The following is a 25,039-nucleotide window of genomic DNA, read 5'->3' as shown; positions in this document are numbered from 1 at the left end:
TTGGCACATGGATTTCGAGAGAACCTTTAGAAAAGCAACTGCTAGAATACTCTCAGCAATCTGTACCTGGCTAGCCCAGACCCCCATCCAGCACCAGGACTGGCTGACTGAGAGTTCAGGCCCTCTTTACCAGAGTGAGCAGGACTCAGCCTTGCGGGCAGGTGCACAGCCCTGGACACTCCTGCGTGCATTCCCCCCACCTCATTGCTAAAGTGACCTTGTGAAACTTTGTCAAATGCCTGGATAAGGTTCTGTGTCCATGGCTGTTACTTGCCTGCTCATCTAGAAACTCCACCGAATGGGGAAATGACTTAGTCTCCATGAACTCTTGCTAGCTCTGCGCAGTCGTCGCTTTTTCTAAGTGCTCATAAATTGTCAGTTTCAGACCCTGTTCCCTGATTTTGCTCTGGTTTGTATTCAGGGTCCCACACTATAGTCTAGAATTTATCCTTTAGGCTTTTTCTGTAATCCACTCAAGGGATTCCTCCAGAAAGAAGAGCACTAGTTTTCTAGACTCGTGAAACTTCCAGAAGTGGGCACGGATCTGCTTTCAGCCATATCTCTGTCCCGGCCGAGGCAGGATCCAGGAGGCCTGTGGCTGGCAGTGTGCCAGCATGCAGACCCCATCCAGCCCTGGCTCTGACGCAGATGCCCCTGGGTCCTGGGACTCCCTATTTCTGCTCTCCTTTGGATGCCACACCCCACAGGAGAAAGGATTGCAGAATAGTGAACAGTAGAGTAGACATGTTCTCTTCTCTATGACCACGGGGTCACAAAAAGAACAGTGGCTTTGAAATCAACCTAGTTGTCAAACCCACTCACTAGTCCATGACCTTGAGCAATTTCCTTCACCCTTCTAGCCTGTGTTTCCTCAACCGCAACGTGGGAATAATATATTCCTGACCTTACAAGGTTATTTATTATACGGCATCAATGAGATCATGTACATACGGTGTCTAGCCCACAGGACATATCCAGTACATGTGTGGTCTTTCCACTTGCATCCTGAGCAGGCCCCAGCCCAGTTCTGGCTTAAAGCAACTCCTGTTGCTGTGCTCAAGACCAAATAGGTTCACATAATAACCTCATGTCTATGTATGGAAGTGAGAAAACCACAAAGCAGTTTCTCCTGTTTTCTTTAGCCCTTTCTTGATACCTCATGATGTTATTTCTTAACACTCCTGCCCTACATGTCTGTAGCACCCCAGATTAAATTGTATCGTAAAGATAACAGCCCAGTCGAAAGCTTTGTCCTTTTTTTCCCTTTGGACAACCTTGAGGAGGGTAAAGGTATTTTATGGCTCCCAGGTTTTCCTCTCAGCGACTTGCATTTTAAATGGAAGCGTATTTATTGCAACACCATTTACATCAGCCGTTTTCTGCATTAAATAAAAATGTCTGTGTGTTGCACGTGACTTTTGCTACCCCTGTGATTTTAATTTTGATTCTCTATTATACAGTGAATATAGAGAGAATTAAGTGCATCGTGATCAGGTGGTGCCGTATAATCTGAGATAAGGGGGGAATTAAGCTGTAATAATTCTATTTTAGGCAGTGACAGCTCCAGTTGTGGGTCTTCTGGGCATTAGGAGATACCATGAGTAAATATTATATAAACCCAGCATGTTACTTTAATCTTGGGCTCACACGAACGTTTATTAATCAGATAGTGGGATTTTAATATATATTCATGGGCAATTCTCCAGCCTGGTCTGGAAAAAAGTGTTCATTTTCACATTTCCAATTTAAGACATTTTCTCTGGAGGAGATAGATTTAAGAATGTTGGATTCCTCCAGCAATTGTTTGGAAACAAGATCACTTCTCCTTGTCATGTAAGGCTCAAGGGCCTGTGGCTACACGAGTGCTAACATTCCAGACTTTTCCCAAAAGCAGCACTATTCTGATTTAATAACAAGCCAGTACTTTTCTAATCCTTGTATGCCTACCTTGGGTGTGGCTTAAATGGAACATCCTGGACAGGTCTCTGAGGAGACCAGTTTGTATGGCATTACTCTTGCACCAGACTCTGCACCAGACAGGTTAGGGGTGAACAGTAGTACTTCACTGACAAGTGGCCTTTATATCAGGGCCCTCACACTCTTTCCATTCTGCCTTGTTACTGCTCATATATACAAGGCTATGAAAAATGGGAGCCATTACGCATGTCCCCATAAACTTTAAGATGTCTCCCACCTTTTCCCCTGTTTTCCTGTCCTTTTCTCACTTCCCCCAACCAAGTATAAAATGTTTTTTTAATCAAGGTTTTTTCATTGTTTTGCTCTTTTAGTTTTATTTTGTCTTATTCCTCAAAAAGAGTTGAAGTTGTAAACCACATATCCAACAAAGGACTAGCATCTAGAACATATAAAGAAGTCTCAAAACTTAATAAAAACACATACCGTCCAATTAGGAAGTGGACAAAAGACAGCAAGAGACATTTCACTGAAGAAGACATACAGATAGTAAAGAAGGGCATGAAAAGATATTTAACAACATTTGCCATTAGGGAAATGCAACTTTAAAACCATAAGAAGCTGTTACTACATACCTATTAAAATGGCTAAAATAAAAAATAATGGCAACTCTAAATGCTGGAAAAGATGCAGAGAAACTAGACCGCTCATTATTATTGCTGGTGGGAACTTAAAATGGCACAACCACTCTGGAAAACAGTTTGGCAGTTTCTTGTAAAATTACATATGCAATTACCATATGACCCAACAATTGCACTCATGGGCATTTATCCCAGAGAAATGAAGACTTATGTTCACACAAAATCCTGTACACATTGTTCATTACCTCTTCTTTTCTAATGACTGAAAACTGAAAACAATTCACATGTCCTCCAAGAGGTGAATAGTTAAACTGTGATACTTCTGTACCATAGAACCTGACTCAGTAATAAAAAGAAACAAACGATACACATGACAGCTCTGATGAGTGTCCGGGGGAAATGCTGAGTGCAAACAGCCAATCCTAAAAGGTTCCATAGTATATGATTCTGTTTGTATAACATTCTTGAAGTGATAAATGATATAAATGAGAATAGATTAGTGGAGGTTAGGGATGGGGACTTGGGGGGGGTGACACGAGGGAAGTGAGCATGGCTATAAAAGGACAACAATGAGGGGTCTTTGTGGTGAGGGGACTGTCATGTGACTCTGCTGTCGTGATGGATGCATGAAACCTATGGATGTGATGAAATTTCATAGAACTGAACACACACACGCACTCCAGTAAGTACATATAAAACTGGTGAAATCTGAATAAGGTTGGTGGATTATGTCAATCTCACCGTTCTGGCCGGGTTATATGTAGTATAATCCTGCAGTGTCACCATTGAGGGGAACTCGGTAAAGGCACGAGGGATCGTCCTGTATTATTTCTTACAACTGCATATAAATCTGTAACTAGCTCAAAATAGAAATGTTTAACTAAAAATACAACAAATAATTGAAACAATATAGTCGATCAATGTAAGGATGAAAGGGTGAAGTGAGGAAGTGGTACTTCCATGCCGGGGGTTTTCAAGTAGAGTCTAGTATTAATATTCACATTTCACAGATACAAGGCAACTTGAGTCCCGGAGAGGGGAGAGGTTTTACGGGAGACCTCCCCATCAAGTAAAAGACAAAGCCCCAGTCTCATAGAATGCAAAGCCAGTGCTCTTCTCATCACGCCATGGGGAACCCCGTCTCCTGAGCAAACTGTGTTGTCTCTGCATGTTGTCTCTGCCTGCTGCCGCGACACCAACCAGTCGGGCCGAACTCCCTGAAGAGACAGCTTCAGAGTTTATATGCCAGGACCTGCAACCATTTCTGTCTTCAAAATGGGAAGCAAAGATCATTCAGAGTTAGGCACCAGCATTCGATCTCTTTGCTAAGCACATCATAAGGAGAACTCAGACAAAGGGCATTCGGAAAACCCAGACCAACATCAGATAAAACAGTTAGTGAAGTAACATTCCCAGCAGCACCAAGGACATTGATTAAAATGAATTGAAAAAATGCATCAGTATAAATATTTCTAAAGATGAGGTTGCCGAGAAAGAGTTAGACCTTGGGGAGATTTATGAGTTACTAATAATTATAGGGAAAATAAATCTTAGGAGGACAAAATCATTAAAGAATAGATTTTATAAACTAATGAGATTGGTTCCTCCCAGGGGATGGATGGGAACGGAGTAGAAAGAAGGGGAATGGGAACAGGGTAGAAGCTGGAGTGCGGGGGGACAGACCCTGCTCTGAGTATACTTCTGTTTATAGCGAGACTCTTGCAACCATGGACTCACTTTTCCAAAAAGTTAAATATATAAAGTCACCCAGGATGTGAAGGGAACCCAAGACTACATGCAAACATTAACAAATGAGGCTAATCTAGTACAAATGAATGCATAACCGCACTGAAGGCAGTGGGAAAGAAAAGAACCAAACTTAGTAGCTTGGACAGCAGCACAATGACTGGATACTGCAAAGCTAAAGACAAAGGGAAGTGTATGTAAGTCCTGTTCTCTAGTTTAAAAATTTGCTTTCCACAGGAGTATGGGTAAGCAATTTGAAACTACTTTATGAAAACACAAGGAGCAAGCAAATGAGTAAATTATTGTGGGTGATAGAGCCAGGTTTCTCACTGTTGAAGAAAGGAGTTACAAATAAGGGAAGGAGGGGAGGCTGGAATGAACTCTGTGGTATTGGATTGGAATTGAAGGTTTCAATATGCACTCGTGGTTTTTAATATACATACAGATGGATCGTTATAGAAATAAATACAGAGACGTGTGTTTATACTGTGTGAGTACATACATATAATTACATATGTATATAATTTCCTATCTCTATTTTCTAAGAGGTGCCTAGAAACCACAACAACTAGCCCTCTTGGTTTCTAAATGCCATTCTCCAATAAAAGAAACCAGGGCTCCTTGGAGAAATGGTTGATTCCTGAGGGAGGGCAAAGAAAGTACAAGATGAGCCTGAATATCTTGTACCAAAAAGCAAGGAATACCTTAATCATAGGAGCATGTCAAAAAGACATAGGAGCCAATTTAAAGAAGCATCAGGGATAATTGAAGGCACAAAATAAATAATGATAATGGATTATACTCCATAGAATAAAATAAATACCCATGAGTCCATATTGATGTAAATAAATGATTGAATGAATAAATAAGTAAATGCAGTAGGAAGGACAGTACTTCCTTACAGTAGAATTATAATTAATACCATTGAAGAAATGTTGGAAATAGAAAATCACCATTGGGCAAACATCATAGTCATGATTTTTGCACATCAATGGATGCTAAATTAGTGGGTAAAAGTATTATGGTAAACAGGATATTTGCCAATGTAGTTTCAAAGTATTTTCCTAGAAGAGTCTTATTAATTGCAAATACACAGGGAAACCAGTAACTTCACAGTCAAGAAATCTGGCAGATACCACTTCAACCAAGTATCAAAGTTAATATCACCAAAATCAAGACAAATAAACATCATGTGCTGAGAAGGACACAACATCATTTCTGAAATACATAGTAGGTCAATTTAATTATGTGAAAACATCACACAAACCAAATTCTACAAAGTAACTGGCCAGTACTTTTCTGACATGTCCAGGTCCTGAAAGACGAAGGAGCCAAGCCATCCCTGATACAGGACACAGGACAATTACATGCAATGAAAGATCCTGGACTGAACCCTAGACCAGAAGAAGGGTGCGATAGGAGCCCTATTTGGGACAATAGGAGAAATTAGAATGAGGCCTTTCGATTAGTGAATAGTGTTATGTTGGTTTCCTGGTTTAGGTCATTATACTATGATTATGTAAGATATTAATATGAGCAGAAATGGAGGAGAAGATATATGTGAAGTATTTGTACTGTGTTAAGTAAGTACTTTGCAACTTTTTAAGTCTAAAATTATTCCAAACTAAAAAGTTAAAATATATAAAATTACAGAGGAAGCCAAAACTTAATGTTGACATCATTATCCAAATAGCTCAGCAAATGTGTTATATATTGTTTAAAAGTAGTGTCAACATGAAACCAAAATAATAATAATATTACATTTGAAGGGCTCTTTACATTTTACAAAATGTTTTTACATGTTATTTAATCCCCAGCACAATCCCGTGAAGTGGCATTATTCCCCCCTGCCCCCCCATTTTAGAGATGAAGAATATTCATCTAAGAGGTATTTAAAACCAGCACGAAACACGTAAGCAAGCAAAACGTCAGAGCCAGACAGATGGACCTGCTTTCGAATCCCAGCGCAGCCGTTTCCCGCCTGTGGAACCTTGGCCGAGCCAGTTAAGAAACCTTAGGGGAATGACGGCAACTGTCTTTTGAGATTGCCCTGAGGATCTAAACCCTATAAACACTCTGCACAGAGCCGGGCGTGTCCCGGGCGCTTCCTAAGAGGACAGAATGATGAGGTGATGATGACGATGATGGGATCTTAGAGCTGAAGGCGCCTTCAATCGGCCCAGCAACCTCTGCCAGCACAGGAGTCACACACCCCTGACAATGGTCAGATCCCCCTGTGGACACTCCGAGTGGGGCATAGCTTAATGTTATGTAAGGCAGTCCAGCTCTTTTCTTAAAAAAAAGAAAAAAGAAAAAAAATTCTATCTGTGCGTGTCTATATATGTGTGGAATATACTTATGTTCCCATGTATTTGTAGATTTTTGAGTTAACAGGTACATTTTCAAAGTGATCGTTTCTAATATCCGGATGTCTAAGGAATGAACTGGGCTGAGGCAGAAGGCTAGACGATCATGTGGCAGGCACCCTCTGCGCCCACCGCGCTCAGAATTACCCCTGATCTGTCTCTGCTGCTCTTGCCGTCTGCGGAAGTGCTTGGACAACTTTACAGCTATTCACATCTAGGCCATCTTTTCCTGACTTCAGGACTTCAGCACACATGCTAGCGATGGAATGAGGAGCAGGAGGGCTGACGGTGCCTTGGCTAGGGCCCCCCCCACACACACACACACAGGGTCCCTCGTTGCGTACGTATTGTAGGAATTTATAAGGACTTTGCCTGGAGAGTCGTCATCACCCCACCCTCATAGTTTGCACCAAATTGCTGTGCACTGGGTGCTGTTTCATGTCTCTTGTTTTCCCTTAGATTTCAGTGGACTTCCATCTCTTCTGGGGGCTAAACTCACAAAGTAGCACAGGAGACAAATTGTATATAACCGACAATACCCTTGAACGTTCCTTGAACCACCCCAATCAGGATGAAGTGCGTACAGCTGATACTTACACACCGCATGTGTGTGTAGACAACGTGCAGATTGTGTATGAACCATGTAGAGTTTCGTTAAGGTCATGGCCCTGGAACCAAACTGCCTAGGTTCCTACCCCCATGATACAGTCCGTGCGCTGTATGACCTTGGGCCAGTTACTTAACCTCACTGCTTCTTTGCAGTGTGTTCTTCAGGAAAATGGGAATAACAGTCACATTTCTTTCATAGAAGAGCATGCCACCTATTATTATTATTATTATTTACATAAATATATATATAGCAGTGCACACATAAAATATAACTTTAAACTAGTTTAGTTACATAAACTGGAGCATAGAGTTATTTCCCCGGTACCCCCTCGACTGGCTCTGCAAGCAGTAACAGGCTTCGCTCCGTGCTGGTGTTAAAGCCCCTCCCTGGTTGCCACATGACTAGCACCAGGGACTGCTCCCCAACAACTTACTCAAGTCCAGCTTCCACATTTCTGAAAGCAAATTGGGGTTGAATCTTCCCATCAAACACGCTGACACAGCAGCCCTGTGTGACGTTACTGACTCTTGGTGCCGTGGATCAGAGGTCCCATTTCGACTCTAAACTTTAGATCCAGGGTTCTGCTGTGACAGCACCATGTCTGGTTCCACTTGCTGGTTATGGGGAAGGATGCCATAGTAACTACGGATAAACATGTGCAACTCTAGCTAGCCTTCCACCGTTGAGTGCAACCTGGCATAATAACACTGTGTTTTTCGTCTCCTCTCCAGTCTGGACGTAGGAAGGATTGTGGCAACGGTGGGAGCAGCGGTGATGGCTGCTCTGAAGGGCGTTCTAGTGGCTGCTGTGGTGGTGATAGTGGTGCTGGTGGCGGGGGTGACAGCATAGGTCATGGAGTAATAATAGCAGTGGTGTTGGTTACGCCTAGTGCGGTGATGGTGTAGGTCATGGCGACGGTGATGGTGATGGCAGCAGTCTTGTTGGTCATTAGATGGTGGCAGGGGGGTGCTGGGGGGGGGGGGTCATGGTGCTGCTCAGCCGTGCTGCTCATGACTTGATGACGGGGGCAGCGTTTGTGAGGGCCAAGGACATCACGATTCCTGTCATTCAGATCAGTGCTTCAACCTGGATGCCAAGGGTGGGAGGACTGTATTTGAGGGCGCTGCCCCCAAGTGATCTAATGTACACCTGCAGTTATAAAACACTTTCCTAGGCCTGGGTCTTGTGGTCAGTGCATCTACATGAAAGCAGCATGACTCCCCCTGATATAATTTGCCGATGGAGTTAACTGACTAGTTCACCGCGGGTGGTCCTCTGAACACTCATCCAGCAGAAATGTTCCATGAAAGCTAAATGAACTTGGTAAACCCGGAGATTTCTGTCTCCTTCTTGGAGAGTTACTGTGCACATCCACACATTGGGGATTCTCAGAGGATCTGCCATCTGCAGTAAACACCGTTCATTTTGTCTGCCCAGGTGTTTCCCAAGCTTATTGAATCACTGAACCTTTTATCTTTGGGAGAGCTGGTAGGTACCTATTTACCATTTCACAGAACAGCTACAGAAACACTAATCTAGACAACACTGGCAATGAAAACAAAGAGAAAACTTTTAAGAAAAATGTCCGTCCCCCCAGAGGGACTAACTTTTTAGTGCTTGGTGAGAATGTTTAGCTTTAGGTTACTTTTACAACTCTAAATTATGTCTTATATTGCACATTGAAAAGATCATCTACATTTACATAATCAGAATTGACCGATGAATACATTAGACATGTAAATTAAGGGTGTTGTTAGAAACAAACCTCTAAAATGAAATTGCGTTCAAGTCCATAAAACATTTATAACCTAAGAAACCCATGTTCTTTTTTTTTTTAAATGAAACCTATTTTTTCTATTGAGATATAATTGACTTTATTCTTTTATTCCATACTCATAAAATTGGTAATTTGGTCATTATGGAAAAGTAGTCTTTGTTTACAGCCCAGTGCTGGGTTAACAATAAAAGAATCCGGGATAACTGAAAGGAAGTGGTCCTTCTAGAGTCAGAGCTGACCCAGGGTTCTCCACTGACGCATAAGAATCCCATTGCCCTGGGAGGCTTGGGGAAAATGATAGTTCCTAAGCCTCCCTGCCAGGAATTTTTAACAATGACATCCCTGCAGACGTCACTTTGAGAAATACCAGGAAAGTACTGACCTTAAAACATTGTCTTCATCCTTCTCATTCCTCCCAGTGCCAGTCTGGGCAAAGGTTCCAGGTTCAGGCCCCGTGTTCCAGCAGCAGTGTCAGGAGCAGCCCTGAGGAGGAGGAGGGCTAGTGGCTGCTCAGGCCTCTTCCCTAAAGCAGTGTCTTTTAACCTCGAGGACAAGGTCCACAACCCCACCGGATGTGCTCACAGAATTAGGAAAATGGCGTCTTCATTCCTGCAGGGAGCCCTTCCCATTCACTGAGTCATCATTAGTCTTAACATGAATAATGCAAAAAGGAGCTAAGCAGTTTAAATTTTGTCCATAAAACTAAGCCCAGTGTTTCTCCACAGCATTTAACTCCGCGACCTATTTTATCGAATCCCTTAGCAGATCTTGGACAGTTTCCTTGAGTGTAAATTACCATGAAGGTAAATTGAAAACGTATCAAGAAATGGGCAAGGGTATTAGTGCAGACTCAAGCAGTCATCAAGCTTCAGTTGTTCTGAAGATTAAAAAAAAAAACAGAAAGTCTCTTTTCAATACACTTAAAGGGGAAAGAATTGATTTGATTAACAAGACTTCACCTTTCTTAGGTCACCACCTTTGTTCTGCAACATAATGTGACTCAGTTTAGATGTCCCCTCCTCTAGAACATATGCTTGACCTGTTCAGAGCCTCTTCCAGGATCCCTGTGTACCTCTGCCCACACAGACCACCCCGTGGTGACTGTCCATCTCTCTCAAGACTAAAACCCCATGAAGGCAGGGCTCCCACTATATTTCACTAGTGCACTGCCTGCATTAGAGTACATGCCAAGCTGCCAGCTAAATAAATGAATGTGGTGTGTATAGTAAAGAGAAATAGAGTTTATAGTAAAAACAAGAGTTAGGGGAATATTCAACTGATATTTCTAGTGTGCTCTCCAACCGTATGTTTGCCTGAACTGGTCTCTGCCTCCTACATTAATTAGCTCATTTGATTCAAGTGAAGAGACTGGGGAACAGAGAGGCTAAGTATAATATTTTGCCCCAAGTCACACAGCGCATAGGCAACAGAGCTGAGTCTCACGCTCAGGTGTGCATCTGCCTGCTCACCCTCAAGTTCCTGCCACTACAAAGCCTGTCTCAAGAGGACAGTTGAAGTGATGCATTGCCCAAGACTAGTTATTCATTGATGGGAAACAAGGCTGCTTCACACACACAGAGGCTGCCCAAGGCAGTGTTTTGAGCTGCTTTGCCATAACGCCTGCAGCAGACTACACACCAACACAGAACTGTCTGATTCCAACCTGCCCTGCCCCCACCCCACTGCCTTTCTTCCTGTGGGATAAGTTCCTGCGAGATAAGGCCCCCAAAGAAAAGGTAACTAGTTTCTGAGGAGCCACGAGACCCTAGCATTCTGGTGAGTTCTTTTTAAAACATACCTATTCTGAAAGGACACTCATTCTGTTCAGTAAATAAAGAGACAGCCAGGAATTAAAGGATGGAAAACAGAGGCATGCAAAAGAAAGAGGTTCTAATACACTGAAATCCCCCCGAGGAGCCAGCCACCCTGCCTGAGGTGTTGTCAGTACTCAGATGAACAGAAGGTACTTCCAGCTGACTCAAAGAAACAATCATAGAGAACGGGCAGGGAGAGAGAGAAAACAAGAGTCCTTTCTGTCCAGGACCAGAAGAGAAGTTTAAACCCTATGAAATATTGCTGCTTTGTTGTTTACTTTGCCAAGTTTTTAAGAAGTTGCACACAAAGAAAGCAAGACATTTGGAAATGAAAGAAAGAGAAACCTCACAATGACAAGCATAGGCGTTGAAAGATTCTGAAGACCAGAGCGGGCTTTGTCACATGCAGGGAGTTTGCTGGTTGAAAGAATCTTCGCACAGAAAGAAGGGAAGTAGAGAGCAGACAGAGCCTCATACTCCAAGAGCACTGAAGAGGGCGAGATTACACTTCCAGTAATAGCCATCACGGTCCCAGCCAGCCCACTGTGGTTCCAGAGGGCCACCACTGTATTTTGGGATGATGGGAATAGCTGGCTGTGTTCTTCTCCGTCCTCCAGGCTTCTGTGATCCAGGCATGCAGTGACCTATGAAATTGATGGGTGCTCTGGCCAGCAGCTCACAGAGCAGAGCAATAAACAGGCAGTCTCAAGTTCATTTGGAGATAAGAGTGAAGAGCAATTGAAGAGCAATCTGGCTGAAGAAACAAAAGGAAGGAAGGAAGGAAGGAAGGAAGGGGGGAGGGAGGGAGGAAAGGAAGGAAGGAAGAAAAAGAGAGAAAGACTTGTTAAATAAGCTTGAAATCTGATGAAGAAAGTAAAGAAAAAGGTGCCAAAGTGGTCATAAAGCTTTCATAGCCTCAGCCAGATCATGTTTTCCAGGCTTATCTTGGAGGCCAAGCTTAATCGCAATAGCCTTTTTTGGAAAGCATGCAGATCCATTTAATAGTTGAGATCCTGGTGTTTTTTTTTCTTCAACCTCCTTATCACACGCTGGCTCCTTCTCCTTCTTTACTAACAGCACTTGCCATGGTTGCTCCTGATATTTCTTAAAAGATTTTTACCTTCCAAGGCCTCATTTCCCAGGATGTTTTTCAGCCAGCACAACCAAAGAAAGAAGAAAATGGACAAAGGGTCTGTGAATTGGGCAGGGGTGGAACTGTCCCTGTGCCTACAAGGACACTGAGCGTTCTGGGCAAAGCCCCAGAACTGGAGTCTGCCAAAGAGAGGAGAATTAGGAATCAGCCCACATGACAGGGCAGCCAAGGCCGAGCTTTACCTAACACTTTTCTCAACTGTTTTGACAAGTGTAGTTTTGTTTTAAATATGTATGCTGGTTCTTAATAAAATGCTGATAAATGTGCCAAAGCATTCTCTGTGGAAATAATGAAGTCTTTACACTTTGGAATGCTATTAAGTCTTACTTCATGGTTTGCGAGGCTGCTAGCATTTTAAGCAGCAGTAACATTTTATTGAAATCCAGTCTTGCAGGGGGAAATGGTCTCATTTGTTCAGGTCAGCTCTAGAGGGGGCAGAATCTCCGTCTTACCCCAGAATGGCCTGATTTGGGGCTACACACAGAAAGAGATGGGGCTACCTGGTGGTACCCTTCTTAGCCCTGGCTGGCATAGGGCTCTCCCAATCTTACTGTCAGTCACCAGTATCGTGCCATAGAAAAAGTACAGGCAGACTTGGGTTTAAATCCCAGTTCAACCATTTTCTGGTATTGTAACCATGGGAAAATCATATAATGTTTCTGAATTTCCATTCCTTCCTGTTCTAGTTATTATTGCTACATAAGAAACCACCCCAAACTTGATGGTGTAAATTGACGATTTTGTTAGGCACCTATTTTGGTGGCTCAGGAATTTGGACAGAGCACAGTGGGGATGGTTTGTTTCTGCTCCACAGTGTTTGGGGGTTCAGCAGGGAAGGCTCAGAGACGGGGAGTGACTGGGCAGCTTGGAGCAGGAGTCCTCTGGAGATTTCTTCACTCTGGCAATTGGTGCTGAGTGTCAGCAGAGATGTCAGATGAGATGGTTGCACTGACCATAACTCTTACATGTGACTGTGCTGTGGGGTCTTTCTGCATAGGTCAGTTTGGGATTTCACAGCCTGGTATCTAGGTGCTAAGACCAAGTGTCCCCAGATCACAAGGGGGAAGTGCCTGGAACTTTTATGACTTAGCCTCGGAAGTGACACAGTTCACTTCTGCCACTGGGTAAAGCAGTCCCAAGCACCCACCAGATCCAAGGGGAGTGGCATAGAATTTACCTCTTGGTGGAGGAGTAGCCATGTTCTAGAAGAGCGTGAAGGCAGGGAGATATGTTCTGACCATCTTGGGAAAATGCAAATGTGACCCACCATCCCAGGGAGTGAGGGAGTAATAATTGCTGAGACCAGCTAAGTTCCCCAACTGTTCGTATGTTATCTAATTCTCGTTAGTTTAAAGTATTTAAATAATTCTGGGGTCTGGGAGAACATAAGGGGTAGGGGCTGCCTCATGTATTTTCTCAGAGGAAAAACATGAGCACAAGATGGCCGCCAAGCAAGCCAAGTTTTCAGTTTCTGTTCATGTAGCGTCTGCTAATGTGCCACTGGCCAGAGGAAGTCTCATGGCCAAGCCCAAAGTCAAGGGGCAGAGAAGTGTATCTTCTGCCTTTGTGAGGCAGTGGCAGAGCTGTGGGTGTATAATATTATGACAGAGTGAGAAATTAGGACCAATAATTCAATCTGCCATAGCCATTCTCTAGAACAAAGAAAATTGGGTAAGGAGATTGTAGCATTACAGTTAGTGTTTAACAGCATAATCTTGAATGCAGAATAATTTAACATGATCAGATAGCATTTATCCTAGGTATGCAAGGACAGTGTACCATAAAGATATCTATTAATATATCACATTACTAAGGCAATATATTTTTATGAAACCTAAGTCATCATCTCAATACACACTTAAAAGTCATTCAGTAAAATCCAACACTTACTCAGGGTTGTTGTCTTTTTTTTTTTAAAGCTCTTAGTAAATTAGAAGTATAAGGATACTTACCTGGCATGATACATAATAGTCTAACACTTCAGAAGCATTCCCACAGAAGCAAGGAAATAAAAAAGAATACCTACTCAGCACTATTATTTTCAAATGGCATCAGTGAAAAATAAGAAATATGGTTATAGAAAGGAGACTCAGTTTCATTATTTGCAGGTAGTTACTGTATCCCTAAAAAATTCAAGAGAAGCATTTGAAAAACTCTTAGAACTAATCAGCTCAGTAAGGTAGCCCAGATTCAAACGAAACAAACCAAAGTACAGAGTTCTGGAATATAAATGTTGAATCGCTATGTTGTACACCTGAAACTAATATAATGCTGTATGTCAACTACACTTTAATTTTAAAAAACCAAAGTACAGAGTTTTCTATATAACAGTTGTAATACAATGTAATGAAAAAAAAATAGGTATATATCATAAAATATGAGGGGAAAAAAGATCCATTCGTAAGAGAAACAGCCAGGGGCACAAGTCCCAATGCAAACTTGAACCAGAAACGTGAAGGGCACTGAGGGCAGTAGCTGCAAGACTTGACTAAATGGAAATATGACCAGCTCCTCACTGGCATGGCCATTTATTGATTGGCTTTCCAGTGAAAACACCCCTGGCTATTTTTCTTTATTTAACTTTAGAAAAGTATCCCAAGGTTTTCCTGGGAAACTAAGCAGGTGCTCAGAAAACTCTCTCAGACATTAAAATGTCATTTTTTGTAAAAGAGTGACTAAGTGAGTGTGATAATGACTTTAGACAGCACAACGGAACATAAAGTCTATATAGAAAAATAATATATGGTAAGGGAAAAACAAAACATCAGTGGGCGGGGGAGCAGATTATTTAATAAAAGGAAATGGGACAGTCACTTAAATATTTGAAGGAAAAAAGCAATTTGATTTCCTACCTTATATAGTTCAGTCAGTAAAATACTAAAGATAAACCTTAGAAGTGGAGAATCCCCTGTCAATGGCTATTTGCTTTGACCTTTAGCTCTCTCCTTGAACTGCACAAGCAAGTATATTTCTCATATGCAAAGAAAAATTACAATAAACCTACATGTTGCCTTTATCTTTTTGCTGTGAACAAAATAATTCAACAGGGACCTACCCAGTCTCTGGCAGGGCCACCCACAGCGCATACTGAACAGACCTTTCTGGAGGCAGCTGACGAGTCACAGAGAAGTCCCAGGTCATATGAGAAGAAATGGCACTTCCAAAGATCCCAGCCTGCAGATTCAGGCCAAGTGGGCTTCCACTTATAGAATTTTTAAATCTCTGGTTCTCTGTGAGATTCAAGAGGGGAATGTGGTGATAGCAGCAGAGCAGCCTGTCATGAAAAAGGAGCAGACTGAGAACAGTGAAGAGTTTTTGGAATGAAAAAACATCAATCACCAAATTAGTACTCAGTGGAGACAAGGCAATAGGGAGACGATTTCTGGCAACAAAACAGAATTAGAACACCAGTCCAAGGAATTCTTCCAGAACTCAAGAAAAAGATACGAAAATTATGAGACTAGATGGAACTGATGCAAGAGAACTGAACAGAGGAGCAATCACAATCAGAGAAATGACAGAAGAAAGTGTCCCTGAGACGAAGACCTTTCACTTCACATGGATGTGGGGAGTCTTCATTGGTCGAGACGCTGACCTAATTCCTAGCAGCCAGACAGGCATTAAGACAAAGGTCCATGATTTGGAGCCAAACCTCTCTATGTGGTTGCCAACAGATCCACTGACAAACATTTAATGGACTTGTTAAAAAGAGTTCATACACATCAGTAGATCAATGAACACTGAATATGAACAGGCGGTTCACAACATGAGAAATAGAAACATCTAAGTAATAAAAATCACACAAGTAATTTTAAATACAAATAATTTTAAACCACAAAAAACTATAAATTGGCAAAGTAATGGGGTGAGTTGGGCTGTCTATACCCTGCTGGGGGCAAGTCTCCTATTTTTCAGAATTTCTGAAAAGCAATTTAGGAAGATGTAGCCAAAGCCCCCAAAATGTTCAAGCTAGTGATTTTCCCTTCTAATAATTTATCTTAGAAAATTGTCCAAAATTTGCAACCAAGATCTACAAAGATGGTCACAATATATGGATTGTAACACAAAAAAATGCATTAATTTTTAAATGTACTTTATATATAAATATATGTATAATAAAAATTACTGTAAGGCTTATAGTAACTTTGTTCCTGAGTCCTGGTTCCTAGAGCAATCACATTTGACTTTTTCAGCTGTTTTGTCTAGTATTTGACTCCCTATTTATAAATAATAAACTTATACTATTATTTCTTAATTTTTCAAATTTCAATTATTATCTATTGGCTTCCAACTATGAAAAATGAAAATTTAGCTGTCTCACAGCTCCACACTCACTTTATTTCCCCCACATGTGCCCAAATTGATTAGCTCACAACTTTGGGTTAAATTAATATTTATTGTTTACATTTATGTCTGTGTAAATGGCATTAACAAAACCATATAGTACACCCTGCTTCCGTTGCCTTTCGTATAAACTTTTGTTTTTTTACTGGAGTTAATAATTGCTTCATTTATTTCCTTAAGTTCCTTCTACCTATCACTAATTCAGCCCCAAAATGTCCAAGAGATCTCTAAAGCTCTTACTACAAACAGACTCATCAGGTCATCTGTCTGTTCCATTTTGTTTCTGTTCACATCCTTCCTGGAGTCCTCCAGCTTCTAGCTCTCTGCCTGCTGCAGCGCTGTCATCTGGAATATCCTTTCCCTGTTTTCCTGGGGATTCCTTTTGCCCGCCTTCTGATTTGGAACCCTTGTTTCTTGGATCCCAGGCCTTCTGCATTTTTGGTTTACTTGCTTGTTTTGTCAGAGTGCAACCTCCAGCACCTTTCTGAGAAAGAATCTATGGGAGATAAATTTTCTGAGACCTTGCATGTATTGAACACAACTTTACTCTACACTTCAATTCTGAGGTCAGTAATCTCTAACCCACAGGCCAAATCTGACCTACAGTCTGTTTTCATTCTTTCTGTGAGCTAAGAATGATTTTTTTCTCTATGTTATAAGTGTTGTTAAAAAAAAAGGGGGCGGGGGGGCTTGGGGGAATGTGCAACAAAGACGATATAGTCCACAAAGCCTAAACTATTTACTATGTTTCTTAATAGAAAAAGTTGTCCAACTCCTGTTCTAATTGATTGGTTATTTGGCCAAATATAGAGTTCTTGGTTGGAAATAATTTTTCTTTAATGTTTTGAAGACTTTGCTCCAGTGTCTTCGGGATCCTAGAATTGATGTTGAGAAGTTCATTGATATCCTGCTTCGCAGTCCTGTGTATTCAGCCTCTGGTTTTCTCTCTGGAAACTTTTAAAATCTTCTCATTAAACCTGGCGGTCTAAAGTTTTATAATGGTTTGCCAGTGTGTGGATGTTCTTTTATTCAAACAGCTGGGCAGTCAGAGGGCCTTTAACTCTGAAAATTTAGGTCCTTCTAGTCTAGGAAAATATTTATATTATTTCTTTGATGTTTTCCTCCCTCTGTTCTCTTTCAGGAATTTGTATTAGTTAGATGTTGGACCTCCTGGATCAATCCTCTGATTTTATCTTCTTTCTGGCATTATAATTTCCTCAAACTTAGCTTTCAGTTCTTCTACTAATTGATTGTATTGCTGCTGTCATCAACCAGAATGTAAGTGCCATGAGGACAAGAATTTGTCTGCTTTATCACCCCACTACACCTCCCCTGTACCTAGTGCAGTGCCTGGCATGTAATACGCTGTTGGTGGGTATGGTTGAATGCATGAATATTTTTTTTAATTTCTAATAGCTTCTTCCTGTTTCCTGATTATTTCTTTATAAAGTATCCCATTCTTGTTTCATGGATGTGGATATCATCTCTTATCTCTCTGACAACATTATTTGGAGATTTTTGAAATTTCCTTTTGCTCTCTGCATTGCCTTTGTATCCTCCGAGTTCCTTTTCTCCTGGTGGTTGTTTCGTCTCTGTCTTTCATGCTCAGCACCTTTCTAAAACGTGTCTCTTCTTAGGCTGTCCACTCATAATTGCCGGTCGGGCCCTAAGCGCTGGCTGGAAGATCTGAGGGTATGGATGGAGCTGGCAGGCCTCGTGGCCATGAGATCAGGCCCTAGGTGGGTCTGTTTGCCCAGAGACATCTTCAGTCTGGTATGCTGGGCGCCACACTTAATCCTCTTGTCTTAAGGATGGGACTTACCCCTCCTCCCAGCGGTGCCTGTATTTGGGAGTCAGGAGTCTCCCTGATTCAACCTCATCAGAAAGCAGATATCTGGCCTGCTGCCAGGATGGGAAACTAAGGTAGGCGATTGGATCGAAGGGCTCCTTAGGCAAACTCCCAACTAGTCCTTCTGAGCTCAGGCCCACTGGCACCCCAACGTGAAGAGGTTGCGGGCTCTTCCAGTTCCTGAGCCACTCGGGGCTTCTGTCGTACAGCGTACCTTGTCCCTCATCACCTTCCCTGCCTGCAGAGACTCTGCTTGTTCTGTTAACCATTGTTCATCAGCTCTCTAGCTTCCAAAAGTTTGTTCACCTTTCCCACCTATTATTGTCTCCTTTCTTACTCTCTTTGCCTTTGTGATTTCATACTTCTTCTATTGCCATTTTATTAGATTTTCCCCAGGGCGTGGAGATAAATAAGGAATTCTGTCCTCCATGTTAAAGTCACAGCCATGTATTGCTATGGTAACCTCAAGGTAAGGACGGTGTAACTTCATACTAAGCAATGTGCTGGGCATGGCAGCAGAATGAAGACAGTTCCTGTCCTTAGGAAGCTGTCAGTCTCATGGGAAAGACAAAGGCAAACAGATCACTGTCATACAAGTGCTCTAATGGAGGTGTGTCTGGGTTGCCGTAGGCTCACCAGAGAAGTACCTGCATCTAACGAAGGGGAGGAGAGGTCACAAAAGGGGCAACACTAGGATTGTGGGATTGTGGGAAAGGGAAGAGGTTTAAACTCATGACCATTTGGAGGAAAAGAAGGAGTTTTAGTCCAAGTTGTTATTTTTATTGACACTCCTCTCCTGGGTGCTATAACAAAGCCATGATTTCTCAGTGTACGACCTGCCCTGTCAAGATGAGCTAGACCATCACAGGTGACACCTGAGTATCCAAGATGCCCAGCAGAGCTGCCTGAAGGGGACCCTGGTGCCCTACCCCTGTTTTCCTACAATAAAACAGACAAATGTGAAAGTTAAATGTGTGTAAATTGCCCAAGAGAATTAGCACCTAACCTAAGTTAGTTTTCCCAGCCCCCACTTTTTTTAAGAAGGAAAAGAGAAAGAACTAACATGTTCCATGTATAACATGGGTCTCAGATGTGTATAAATACCGGAGGTGCCAAAAAATGTATACAAGTGGACACTTCAGTCAACATTGCTCAAGCAGTAGTTCGCCGTCATCAGAAGTGTCTGGACGCTGACAGTAACCACTTTGAGCACCTCTTAAAATTGCAGAAGTCAAACGTGGCTTGTATTCATCTTTTGTTACTGGTATATATTGGGTATTACAATTTTAATAGTTTTTTTCCTTTCTTAAAATGTGTATACATTTTTTTGGCGTGCTCTGTATAACTTACGTTGCATTCTGTAACACTCAACTTATTCTTAAGCGACCATTTCCATGAATGGAAACTTTGCCGTTTCAAGGTAACTATCTTCTGATTTTAAGCTTATTTTCTTACAGGTCAGTTTTTAATCAAATTAGTCTTTTACTGCCTGCTTCTCCAAGAATAAATTAAGCATCCTCAGCACGTATCATCCTGGCATCTGAATAGGCTCATCTAGCCTGAATGCCCGCTAGCTGAGGGGTCTGCCCTCAACCTTCGCACTGACCTCTATCCTCTCTGCCGCCATTATTGAAGCCTCCTCAGCTTCTCTTGGCTCAGACACTATTGCTGCTGTCTGGGCCCATGCCTGGGCTCTCCCTGGTACTTCCAACACCATGGTTCCTGGCTTTGGCCTGCACGTCCTATACCTCTTCTCCCCCTAAGCAGCCCTGCTGACTATTCTCATCCTCCTTCACTACTCCTTTCAAAGAGCCTTGGGAATTTTTGTGGATCTCTGCCATGCCCTGTTGATGGATCTCTGCCATGCCCTGGGATTTGGATGTTTTCTGAAGCCCTCTCCACCTATACATGCCACACTGCCATTTCTACTGAGTGGATGCCATTCTGTATTGGCACAGGGCACTACAAGATGGTCTCCTTCTAGAATTCCAGGTGGGAAGCAAAATATAAGCCCACCAGCTCTGCAGTTTCCAAACCGAATTGGTCCTCTTAACTATGCCCTTCTCCACCCAACACACAGAAGGTTTTGTCTCTGAAGGGCAAGGTGTAGGGAGCAGGCCTCAACTTGGGTCTAAACTCTGTCACCGCAAACCTTTTCTACGAGGCTCTTCTCTACCTCTGCCTGCTGCGCGTTCCTCCACCCACCCTCCCACCCCCTCAGCCCAGAAAGCACTTTTCCTTTCCATTTTCATATTCTCTCCTTATATTTTAGTAAAACTGTGCACTCTGATTCCCTGGGCTCTGGTTCTTCCTTTTTTTTTTTTTTTTTTTTAAAGATAACTTTTGGAACTTTAATATTTTTCTCGCAACAAACCCTGACTCTTATAAATGAAAGCTGTAACCTTCATAAGTGTTCCTCTGAAATAAGTTTTAGCAGCCAGTGCTGGAAGTCAAAAGCCAAACGTCCTCTTTTTATTCTCCGCTAGTTCTGCCATCCACCTGGAGAAGTGGATACCACAGTCTCCATGAAGGAAGGCCCTAGGGCCGCCAGGTTACAGGGCATGGAAAATGCCTCAGAGCACTTCCAGCTTCCAGGCTGGAGCAAGCTGTAGTCTTTGGATCAACTCTCCCACTAAAACAACAATAAATGGTGAATAGAACACTTTTCAAAGCTCACTTTTAAAGCTGAGAAGTGGGGATGTTTCAGACCAGCTGAGAGATAAACACCGGTAACCAAGGAGGTTGGCAGCTATTGGAACAGCAGAACCACTGATGGCCTATGGGCACTTGTCAGCACTGGCTCACATAAGCTTTGAATCAGTGGCCACAGAAGCCAAGGGGAAAAGAGTTGAAAGGCTGGAGACCACCCAAGCTGAGGAGCCTTAGGGGTGCCTTCCCCCTACATTATTAAACTGGATGCCCAAGGAGCTATACCCTCAGGGCCAGAGTAAATTAGATCTTAACCTACCTTCTTTCCCCAATCTTAGAGGATTTCAGAGAAGCCTAGGTGCCTTGATACTAAAGCAAGCAGGAGAAGAAAAAGGAAAAGATAAAATATTGCTAGAAAGAAATGGCCACACATCAGCCTTTGTTCAGATTTGTAACTTTTTGCCTCAAGTCAAGAACTTGATTTAAGGTCATCCATGACTTGCTTTTAATAACTCCATGTGCCTGGCAAAAGCAAACATAAAGCCTTTCTGGAGGAGGGCATATCTATCTAGGGCCTAGGGAGCACCCACAAATAACTAGTCAGGGGCATTGACTAACAAGCATTCAAAAATAAGCACAAAAGTAACAAAACAATATGAATAGGAACTAGCAGAAACAACAGGCAGTAAAAATAACCTGTACGGACTTTGAAATTGGCATTTTCAGACACAGATATTAAAAGTTATGCTTTTCTTTAAGGAAAAAAAGAAACTATAAAAAGTGACTTACCAGATTAGACAAACCAATCAGAACTTCTAGACGTGGTGACTAAAATAAACAAAATTAAAAGTTCAATGAAAGTCCACTAAAAAGATGTAACAATCCTAAATGTGTACATGAAAAAAAAACAGAGTCTCAAAATACAGGAAGCAAAAACTGATAGAGCTAGAAAGCAAAACAGACAAATTCAGTTATAGGCAGGGACTTCAACACTCCACTCTCAGCAATTGACAGAAATGTTAGACAGAAAATCATCAAGGAGATAGAAAAACTGAACAACACATTCAATCAAAAGGATCTAATTGATATGATAGAACTCTCTATCCAACAACAGTAGAATATACCTTTTTTTCAAATACCCATTAAATAGACCATTAAATATGGGTCTATAAAAAATGGGTATATAAATATACCCATTAAATATGGCTCACATTCTGAGCCATAACATAAACTACAACAAATTTAAAAGAATTTAAGTCATACAGATTATGGTCTGTGACTATAATGGAATCAAACTGAAATCAGTAAGAAACAACAGAAAAATAGTATAACACTTGGATATTAAACAACACGCATCTAAATAATCCACAGGTCAAAGAGAAAGTCTCAAAAGGAAATTTTTAAAAATACATGAAACTGCGTGAAAGTGAAAATACAACAAATCAAAATGTGTTAATGCAGCTAAAGCAGTACTAAGAAGGAAATTTATAACACTAACAGCTTATATTAGAAAAAAAGGAAAGATCTCAAATCAAGAAATAAAAGGAAGAAATAAAACTTTTTCTGTTTGCATGTGACATGATTGCTTATGTAGACAATCCCAAGGTATCTATTTAAAAAAAAAAAAATAGATGAGTTTAGTTGCAAGATAAAGATCAACAAACGAAAATCAATCACATTTCTATATACTAATAACAAACATGTGAAAAACAAAAACAAAACGGTATACCATTTACAGCTGATCTAAAGAAAATGAAATACTTAGGTACAAATCAGCAGAACATATATGGAATTTGTGTCCTGAAAATGCTTATGAAGATGCTTATAAAAGAATTCAAAGACCTAGACAAATGGAGAGATTTACATGTTCATAAACTGGAAGACTCAAAAGTTCGATGAATGAATTGAAATAAGATTAGAGAGAGAAAAATAGAGACTCAGTGAACTGGAATAGAGATCAAATGAAATTATCCAGAATGGAGCAGACAGAGAAAGAGAGTTTTTTTTGTTTGTTTGTTTGTTTTTTAGGAGACATGCAGGCTGCATATATACACATTCAGAAGAAAAGGGAAGCAGACAAAAGGGGCAGAGGCAATTTCTAAAGAGATAGTAACTAAAAATTTTCCAGCTCTAATAAAAGACACCACTCCACAGATTTAAGAGACCCGGTGATCCCAAAACAGGATAAATAAAAATAAATCTATATGTAGGAAAAGAAAAAATTGAAGGCAACCAAAAAACACAGATTATGACTTCTCAACAGCAACATCTGAAGTCGGAAGACAGTGGTACCCTGTCTGAAAATACCTTTCAGAAATGAAGGTAATATGTTGAAAATGTCTTTCAAGAAGGAAATCACTAACTTAAGGAAATTCTGCAGGATATATTCTGTCAGAAAGAGAGTGATTCTCAGATAGAAGATCTGATATGCAAAAAGAAATGGAATACAAAGAAAATGGCAAATACTGGGTAAATATAAATAAGATTGGTTGCATAAAGCAAAATAATATGGTCTAATAGGGTTGGGGGAAAAATAGACTTAAAATATCTACAACAATAAACTGTAAGTCAGGAGGTGATAAATGGAGTTCTAAAGTCCTTGTGTTGTTGAGGAAGAGGGTAAAGGTCTTAATTTATTTAGGAAATAAGACTGTATATGTAAGTTGTAATCTGAGAGGAAAAAAATAAGTCCTAAGAAGGCAGAAAAGGAGGGAAAAAACAGAAAACTTGTATGACAAAAAAGAAACACAAAATAAGATGGTGGCTTGAAGCTTAAATATATCAACATTCACATTAAGTGTAAGTGAACTTAATGTTCCAGTTAAAAGTCAATAATTGTCAAACTTGACTTAAAATGTTTTTAATTCAGCTGTAGGCTATTTACAAAACATTTGCCTAAATAAAGTATAAAAAGGTTGGAAGAAAAAGGGTGAAAAAAATATGTCATATACTAACCAAAATAAAGCTGTTGAGGCTATATTATTATTAGACATATAAACTTAAAGTCAAGAAACATTACTAGAGATAAATAGGCTCAGGTCACTAAAAGATATGTAAGAATAATATGTAGACAATAATGTATCCTTAAAAAGTTGTAAAAATTAAATGGAAAAGCAGAAAACTTCATAATCATATAGGAGATTTTAATATGTCTCTAAGTAACTAATACAACAGGTAGACAAAAAACCAGTAAGAACATTAGATTTAAACGATTAGCAGTTTTGACTGAATGGACAGAACATTTCACCCAACGATAATAGAATATATATTGAGAATATACAATAGAATAGAACATTTCACCCAACGATAATAGAATATAGTATTTTAAAGCACACATGGAATATTTACTAAATCTGGCCACATCCTGGGACATAAAGCAAGTATCAACACATTTCAAGTGATTAAAATCAATACAGAGTATGTTTTCTGACTACAGTGCAACTAAGCTAGAAGTCAATAACAGAAAGATAACCAAATATCTCAATATGTTTGGTAATGAAGAAAAATACTTCTAAATAACTCATGGATCAAAAAAAGATATAATAATGGAAATCAGAAAATATTTTGAACTGAATGATTATGAAAATACAACATGTCAAAATTTGTAGGATGCAAGTAAAGGCGTACTAAGAGGAGAATTTTGTAGCCTGAACTGTGTATGTCAAAAAATATGACAAACCACAAATTAGTCAGCTGAGTATCCATCACAAGAAGTTAGAAAAAGAATAGCAAAATAACAGCAAGGAAGTAGAAGGATAGAATTAATAAAAATAAGAACAGAAATTGATAAAATGGAAAGACGATTCTTTAAAAAGACTAATAAAATAATAAACCTCTCTCAAGATTGAGCAAGGAAGAAGAATGGAAACACAACCAACATTAGGAATGAAAAGGACATCACTACAGATGGGGTTGACACTAAACAGATAAGATAATGTGAACAATCTTATGTCAGTAAATTTCAAAAATTAGATACAATGGATAAAATCCTAGAAAAAATGTTACAAGAATCATAATGAAGAAATAAAAATATGAATCATTTTACAACCATTAAAGAAATTAAATCAGTAGTCAAAACTTTTCACACAAATCAAACTGCAGCCTCATAAGACTTTACTGGTAAGTTCTACCAAATACTTAAGGAAAAAAAAAGTGCTATTTCAATCATACACAAGC

At 40.6% G+C, this 25,039-nt stretch overlaps 1 protein-coding gene across 4 annotated transcripts in view; it reads left to right on the top strand.

The window, feature by feature from the left end:
- The window catches only part of NMNAT3 (nicotinamide nucleotide adenylyltransferase 3), a 95,917-nt gene that overhangs the window by 54,532 nt on the left and 16,346 nt on the right, over positions 1-25,039 (top strand). Inside the window, exons 2-3 of one of the 4 annotated variants that reach the window (XM_033132733.1) lie at positions 17,507-17,643; positions 18,003-18,288. The exons of 2 other annotated variants lie outside the window; for them this stretch is intronic. The gene's annotated coding sequence lies outside the window, so the exon portion shown is untranslated. The remainder of the gene's footprint in view (positions 1-17,506; positions 17,644-18,002; positions 18,289-25,039) is intronic. One more of the 4 variants, XM_033132734.1, reaches the window with a different exon arrangement.

This window comes from Rhinolophus ferrumequinum, chromosome 17 (genome assembly GCF_004115265.2).
Source record: "Rhinolophus ferrumequinum isolate MPI-CBG mRhiFer1 chromosome 17, mRhiFer1_v1.p, whole genome shotgun sequence".
In the NCBI taxonomy this organism is placed as follows: domain Eukaryota; kingdom Metazoa; phylum Chordata; class Mammalia; order Chiroptera; family Rhinolophidae; genus Rhinolophus; species Rhinolophus ferrumequinum.
The sequence above is the reverse complement of the archived record's forward strand: the minus strand, read 5'-3'. Positions and strand labels throughout refer to the sequence as shown.